Source organism: Procambarus clarkii, chromosome 90 (genome assembly GCF_040958095.1).
Source record: "Procambarus clarkii isolate CNS0578487 chromosome 90, FALCON_Pclarkii_2.0, whole genome shotgun sequence".
Lineage (NCBI taxonomy): Eukaryota > Metazoa > Arthropoda > Malacostraca > Decapoda > Cambaridae > Procambarus > Procambarus clarkii.
Window position 1 is genome coordinate 18866990 of NC_091239.1, and position 8596 is coordinate 18875585.

An 8596-nucleotide genomic window follows, 5' to 3' on the forward strand; every position below is an offset into this window, starting at 1 on the left:
ACCGGTCTTTATCTAAGAGCTAATATGATTAGTGACCATCTTGCCAACAAGCTGAACTTCAATATTTATATAAGACAAGTGAAAACTCCACACCCCCAGAAGGATTCCAATCCAGACAGCCATGCACCTTGGCATACTTAGCCCCCTACCTGTCCAGCTTGTTGTGAGGGGGCTTGGTGGGCGGCTGCCGGGGTGTGATGCTCCATGGGACAGTCCTCTGTCCTTTTGTGGCCTTGTACTCCTGCTGCTGTCCGCACTAATTTTGCTGGGCAACTTTTCTTTTTCCTTTTGTTCCGTTTTTCTTCACCCCCCTCTTCTCCTTTCTAATTGTCATTTCCCACTGACCTTGTGCCTGTTTTGATCATTCTTTTGGCCTTCTTTTGGTTTGACGCCCGGGTGTTTGAGGAGGCATACTTCTGCACCCGTAAAACTGTAGTACCCAACTTCTCGAGCGAGGAGGCCCTTTTATTGTCAATCCTCCTTTCGTCACTGAACCCGATCTCGACGGACTGACGGTTCTTAAGGTGGCGTTTGTGGGGCTTATAATCATGACGCATCCCTAGGGGGCCCCGGTAAGATCGGCAACATGTCTCTTGTTGGGTGTCTTGCCTCTAATTGTGGCTCTGTGGTGGGTGTGGGGACACATTCGTGAATGAACGTCTTACCTCTCGTCTCTATGTTGCAATCTGTTCCTCTTTTACCTTCTCAGGTTCATGGGGTGGGCAACCAAGCACCCGAGTCGGACTGTGTTGGAAGACTGGGATCTGTAGGCCCCGCTGCAGTGGGCCACGACCTTGCTCCTCCTTTAACCCTCCTGACTACTCCCCTCAGCTCCCCTCTCTCTGTGGTTGGGTCGAGCCACAAGCCCCCAGTGGTGACCTCGTCGTCCCCTGACTCAGCTCAGTCTTTCTTTGTGACTACTGAGCCTTTTAACCCCTCTCTTTCTGGGGGTTCTCAACGCCGTCCAAGCCACGGTCGCACTTACCTGATCCCTTCCCGTACTGATGCGTACTAAGCCTTGTTTGGTCCCGCTCTGTGGGCTAAATACTTTGACCACCTCTTTCTAGATTCTTCACCTCCTGACGATTTCTCCCTCCATAGGCACCTTGTTGATTCCGTGGATGCCTCTGTTACTTTCAACCCCACCCATCTCGGTACACGTGTCGTTGCTGCTCCTTCTCGGGATGTAGCCACCTGCTTGGCCGCCTTATCCTGCCTTGGCGAGACCCCTGTTCGGGTCTCCAAGAACGCTTAGTTGAATGCCAGTGTTGGCACTGTTCTCCTCCCACCCCATGTTGCGACTGGTGTTAGGAATCTACAGGCCTGCCACGAAGATATTCAGAATATTCTCGAAGCCCAGGGCCATTCTGTCCTCCAGCTAGACACGTTTAGATTACCTCTCCTACGGTTCTCAAACACCTTTTCCTTGAGCACTTTTCTTCACCCTCCAGCTTCATTTCCATCTTCACCGATGGGTCTAAGACTGCGGACGGTGTAGGCTACTCTGTTGTTTTTTCCTGACTGCACTTACATGTGTCGCTTACCTCCGGAGACTAGCATCTTCACAGTGGAACTTTATGGTATTCTCTATGCTCTTCGTCTCCTGTTTTCTCGTTGTCAATCTTCCTTTGTAGTTGTTATTGACTCTCGTAGTGCCCTCATGGCTCTTGGGTCCTTTAATCCGGTTCATCCTGTGTTGTCGAGATCCAGCATTGACTTTCTTATTCACAGTAAATTTAAGTCAGTTGAGTTTTGCTGGGTTCCCAGCCATATTGGTGTCTCTTTAAATGAGAGTGTGGATGCTGCCGCTAGGGAAGGTGTCCGCTCTTGTCCCATCTCTTGTAAAGGTATTCCTTATTCCGACTTTTACCAAGTTATTCATTCCTCCGTCCTTACTCGTTGGTGGGATTGTTCGTCTTCTGTTACTGGTAACAAACTGCGTACTCCTAAGAGTTGTGTGTCCTCATGGCTGTCCTCCTACCACTGTAACTGGCGATGGGAAACGGCTCTGGCGAGGTTGCATTTTGGCCATACTCGCTTAACTCATGGTCACTTAATGGAGCGCCGCCCTGCTGCTTATTGTCCAAATTACATTGTCCCTCATACGGTCATGCATATCCTTGTTGAATGTCCTGATTTCCGGGACGAACATGTGTCTTGTTTTCCAACCATCCCCTGCAGTCGCTTGTCCCTAGACAAATTTCTTGGTGAATCGGATACTTTCGATATCATTCGCCTTATGCATTTCTGTTCTCGTATTGGCATCCTTGGGGATATTTAGCGCCCTCTGATTATTCTGCACATTTGATGGTGCTATATAGCCTATATAGTACACAAAGTACAGAGAGAGACAGTCCCAGAGCAGCGGAGGGCACCATGCCCAAACCTCCAGCACTTGTTACAGAGCCTAGGAGAAGGAATGTACTCTTGAACAGAGCACCTGGCACCAGCAAGAATGACAGAGGGTGGAAGGGTCCTACCATCAAAGGTAATCTTCACAACCCGGAGGGGTTGACGGCGACTACCACGAGGGGGACGAGTGAACGTGTTCACCCGGAGGACAGAATGGCCCTGGGCCTCAAGGATATGCTGAATATCATCATGGCAGTCGTTTAGATTCCGAACACGGTCGCAACATGGGGCTGGAGGAGCATAGTGTCAACACTGGCATTCAACTGAGCGTTCTTGGAGACCTGAACAGGGGTCTCGCCAAGGCAGGTTAACGATGTTCAAGCAGGAGGCTGAGAAGGAGCAGCAACGACACGTGTACAGAGACGGGTGGGGTTGAAGGTGACAGAGGCATCCACGGAATCAACAAGGTGCCTATGAAGGGAGAAATCGTCAGGAGGCGTAGAATCAAGGAGGAGATCAAAGTATATGGCCCACGAAGCGGGACCAAACAAGGCTTGATATGCATCAGAACGGGAAGGAATTGAGCGAGTGCGGCCGTGTCGAGGACGGCGTTGAGAACCCCCAGAGAGAGAGAGGGGTTAAAAGGCGCAGTAGTCACAACAAGAGACGCAGCCGTGCCAGGGGACGAGGTAGTTACCACTGGGGGCTTGGGGCTCGACCCAACCACAGAGGAGGGAGGGAAGCCGAGGAGTAGTCGAAGAGGCCAAAGGAGGAGCAAGGTCGGGGCCCAATGCAGCAGAGGCTACAAAGCCTGGTCTTCCAATACAGACCGACTCGGGGGCTTGGTCGCCCACCCCACGAGCCTGAGAAGGTAAATGAGGAACAGAATTAGACAGAATTGGTACGAAGAGAAAGAAATTCATTTACGAATGTGCCCCATACCCACCATGGAGCCACAATTAGAGGCAGGACACCCAACAAGAAGCCATCGCCGATCATGCCGGGGCCTCCTAGGGGTGCGTCGTGAGTATACGCCCGACAAATGCCACCTTAAGAACCGACAGTCCGTCGAGATCGGGTTCAGTGACGAAAGGGGGATTGACAATAAAAGGTTCCCCTCGCTCTCGACGTCGGGTACTACAGTTCTACGGGTGCAAGAGTATGCCTCCCCAAGCACCCGGGCATCAAAATAGAAGAAGTCCAAAAGAATAACCAAAGCAAGCAAAAGGTCGGCAGGAAACGACAAACAGATAGGAGAAGAGGGGGGGAGAAAAACGAAACATAAGGAAAAGGAAAAGCAATCTGGCACAATTAGAGAAGATAGCAGGAGGAGCATAAGGCCACAAAAGGACAGAGGACTGTCCCACGGATCATTACACTCCGGCAGCCGTCCACCAAGCCCCCTCACGGCGCCAACGGGCCAGATGGGGAGGGGGGACTGAGGGGGGTGAGCTTAGTGATGACGGCGGCAGCGAACGTCGAGCATTGACTCGCCCATATAGGGGGAGGACTTTTGCAACATGTTAAACTTTGAAGAGATGACGGATGGAATAGATTTATGTTCTGTGAATACATTTAATTATGTTTTAATAGGGACACATTTTTATTGGTATGGCAATGAAATTGCAGGTTTGTTTTGGGAAGGAGTTGATGGAAGAACTTCGAGGCTGGAGAAGTGGAAGCTGAACTCTGTGGGAGAGCAGAACCCCTTAGTGAGGAGCTGACCTCAAGCTGTGTAAAAGAGCAGAGAAGAGGAGTTTCACGTGTCTGTGGGATCAGTGGTGAAGCATCACTGGTGTTTGATGAGAACTTCATTGTTTAGTAGTTTGTGAGGACTGCAGAAGAGCCATGTTGACTATTTTGGAGAACCTAGAGATATACATGGTAGTGAGCCTCTAGGAGCAGAGCAGAGGTTCATGATGATAACACATGTATAAGAGGGCTTGAATGCTTATTGGCTTGTAGGATGCAGTGTAAGGTGAGAGATTGATTTCTTTTTGTGTTGGGGAATATTGGGGAATATTTATGCAGATGTTTCTGGTGTTACAGCCATAGGCTGAGGTTTTATATACTTTTAGAGCTGATTGTACAATATTGTTGTGATGATATTGCATTCCCCACTTAGTGAGGGAGTAGTAAGTGGTAAGCCGAGTGTTGAGCAGCCACTTGACATGAACGGTTGGTGAAACCGGGATATAATATTGGATTGCTACCAGGTTGTAGCAGTTTAGTGTTTTGTATGCCAGTACTGTATTTCATTCTTTTTATGCCTTGTTTTGTGTATTTTTTTTCGTTTATTAAATGTGTATTGTTAACTGACTTTTGTTCTTGTCGTGGTGAGGCTTCCCAGAAAGAGCGAGTGAGCGAGCAGAGAGAAGAGAGAAGAGAGAAGAGAGGAGAGAGGAGAGAGGAGAGAGGAGAGAGGAGAGAGAGAGAGAGAGAGAGAGAGAGAGAGAGAGAGAGAGAGAGAGAGAGAGAGAGAGAGAGAGAGAGAGAGAGAGAGAGAGAGAGAATGAATCACAGTTGTGGACAGGGTGGCAGAGAATACTAATTTGTAAAAGGGGAATTTAGGAGATCATTCCAAACAAGGAGAGTGGGGAGTCATGGCCGCTTAAGTAGGGTGTGTACACAGGTCAATGATGCCAGCGTTGGAGCCGCACCCCTAAACATGTGATGCTGAATCCCTCTCCAAGATCAAGAGGCGCACAGGGTGATCTCCCGAGTAAATTTCAAGCACTCCAGTGTTCATTGTTGGTCGACCGTCGGTAGCAGGAGTGTGGCTGCCGAGGTCGGTTGTCTGTTCTGGCAGAGAGTGGTTGGGGGAAGTTGTGCACTCGTATGCACCAGAGCTCTCATATGAGGTTTACGTTCCATCCCTGGAAACACAAACCGTAACTATTTTCCTCTTGTTACAACTTGTAATAAAGTGGTTTCATCTTGGCTTAACGTGTTTATGACGTATTAGAATGTTGTTACAACTTGCTATATTGTTTGTTATAACTGGTTAGGTGGTGTTAAAACTTGTTCGAACGTCATAAGGTCATAGTTTCAGTGTGTATATGGCGGGATAAGCCCCAATCCCCTCAGGTCAGAACAGTAATCACACATTTGTGCGTCAGTTCGTACAGAACAGATGTCCCATACTAGAATTGCAGAGGTTGAAAGTAAGTAAGTAATTATAAAAAAAAGGCACCAAACCAGGAAGGCTATGTAGCACCATCAAATGCGCAAAATAATCAGAGGGCGCTAAATATCACCAAGGATGCCAATACGAGAACAAAAACGCATAAGGCGAACGATATCAAAAGTATCAGAGTCACCAAGAATTATATCGAGGGACAGGTGACCGCGAGGGGCGGTCGGAAAGCGAGACACACGCTCGTCCCGGAAGTCAGGACATTCAAGAAGGACATGCACGACCGTAAGAGGGACAATGCAACTAGGACAATAAGGAGCAGGGCAGCGCTCCATCAAGTGACCATGGGTTAAGCGAGTATGGCCAATACGCAACCTCGTCAGAGCTGTTTCCCACCGCCGGTTACGGTGGAAGGAGGACGGCCACGAGGAAACACAACATTTAAGAGTACGTAGCCTGTTACCAGTAACAGACAACCAAGAAGCCTGCAGGGGTTGAAAGTCTTAGGCGATTTCATTTCCCTGTTAACTCTTTAGGAGGCTAAAATTCTAGCCTAATTACATATTATTTAACCCAGAGAACTGAATGTGAACACCTACTACAGTCAAGAATGATTCTGGGACTATAGTGTGAACAGTGACATTAGTTATATTAACTTGAAGCTTGTTCAGGTAACTTGTCACTGATATATATCCACTGAGTCCCATGGAAAACATCTTGATTACATAATAAATGAATGAAAACCAGTCGTTGGATTATATAGTCAGTCATGCTCCTTTGTGTTTATTTGCTGGAGTTACTTGGCTGACAAATTGGGTTTAATTTAGTTTAATTGATTCAGAGGATGGAATATTCAATCAATAACGTCAAGTATGGTTTTGAGACAACAGTGGGTTCAGTGATATTGGTCGCAGTGATTTGTAGCTTGTTTAGGCTACTGTTGTTGGAAATAACTAACAGATTATTTTCCTCTAACTCCTAATAATAATATTTACTAGTAACACTAACTCGTAGAACTAATAGCATTAGCGTTTCCATAGTAAGGCATAATTTAGCCAGAAAATTCCCAGCTATCATGACACCAAGCGTCGATAGCTAGCTTAAACATGTAGTCTCCCACACATGTTGGAGATATATAGAGTTCAGTTAATTACTCTAAAATAATTGTTCATTATGAAAGAAATAATCATTTTGCATGAGTATGCATACTGAGCTCGACTATTAACTATATTAATTAATCCAGTAAAATATTTCTGTGGCGTAAAATAAATACACGTCAACGCTTCGCGTTCAATTTGAGCAATGTTAATTAGATCAATTGACTTACGTGATATTATTATCCAATATATTTATTGCTGATAGTTTAAATTGTACTTCTTCGTTTCCCCACATAATTAATAGTAAAGCGAACAGGTCTCCGTGGTGTAGTGGTAAGACACTTGCCTGGCGTTCCACGAGCGCTTTGTCATGGGTTCGTATCCTGGCCAGGGAGGATTTACTGAGCACAAATCCTTAACTATAGCCTCTGTTTAACTCAACAGTAAAATGTGTACTTGGTTGTAAAAACGATTCTTCGCGGTGGGGATCATATTCCAGGGACTTGCCCGAAATGCCGTGGGGGGCCCAATGCAGTGGGGGCTACAGAGCCCGGTCTTCCAGGCCGACTCGGGGGCTTGGTCGCCCACCCCACGAGCCTGAGAGGGTACAACAGAAACATTAAAAGACATAAATACGAAGAGTGACATTCATCTACGAATGTGCCCCCATACCCACCATGGAGCCACAATTAGAGGCAGGACACCCAACAGGAAGCTAACGTCGATCATGCCAGGGCCCCCTAGGGGTGCGTCGTGAGTATACATTCCACAAACGCTACCTTAAGAACCGTCAGTCCGTCGAGATCGGGTTCAGCGACGAAAGGGGGATTGACAATAAAAGGTTCCCCTCGCTCTCGACGTTGGGTATTACAGTTCTTTGGGTGCAAGAGTATGCCTACTCAAGCACCTGGGCGTCAAAATAGAAGAAGTCCATAGGGATAACCAAAACAAGCAAAAGGTCGACAGGAAAGGACAAGCAGATAGAAGAAGAGGGGGGAGAAAACACGAAACAGAAGGAAAAGGAAAAGTCGTTCAGCACAATTAGAGAGGACAGCAGCAGGAGCACAAGTAAGTAATTAATAATCAAAAGAAGGCACCAAACCGGGAAGGCCATGTAGCACCATCAAATGTGCGGAATAATCAGAGGGCGCTAAATATCACCAAGAATGCCAATACGAGAACAAAAACGCATAAGGCGAACGATATCAAAAGTATCCGATTCACCTAGAATTCTATCGAGGGACAAGTGACCGCGAGGGACGGTCGGAAAGCAAGACACGCTCGTCTTGGAAGTCAGGACATTCAACAAGGATATGCACAACTGTAAGAGGGACAATGCAATTCGGACAATAAAGAGCAGGGCGCCGCTCCATTAAGTGACCGTGGGTTAAGCGAGTATGGCCAACCCACAGCCGTGCCAAAGCAGCTTCCCACCTCCAGTTACAGTGTAGGAGAAAGGCCACAGGGACACACTACGTTTGAGAGTACGCAGCTTGTTACTAACCACAGAGGACCAACAACCCTGCCAACGGGCAAGGATGGAGGAATGAATAACAGGATAAAAGTCGGAATAAAGAATACCTTTACGGGAGATGGGACAAGAACGGATAGCTTCCTTAGCGGCAGCATCCGCACGCTCATTGAAAGAAACACCACCGATATGGCTGGGAACTCAGCAAAACTCTACTGATTTAAATTTACTAGAAATAAGAAACAGCCAATGTTGAATCTCGATGACCACCGGATGGACAGGATTAAAGGACCCTAGAGCCATGAGGGCACTACGAGAGTCAACTACAACCACAAAGGAGGAATGAGAAGGAGAAAGCACGAGACGAAGAGCATAGAGAATAGCATAAAGTTCTGCTGTAAAGACGCTAGCCTCCGAAGGGAGGCGACACATAAGTACGGTCAGGAAAAACAACAGAGTATCCCACAACGTCCGCAAACTGAAACCCATCGGTGAAGATGGAAATAGAGTGGGAGTGCGAAGAAAAGTGCTCAAGGAAGA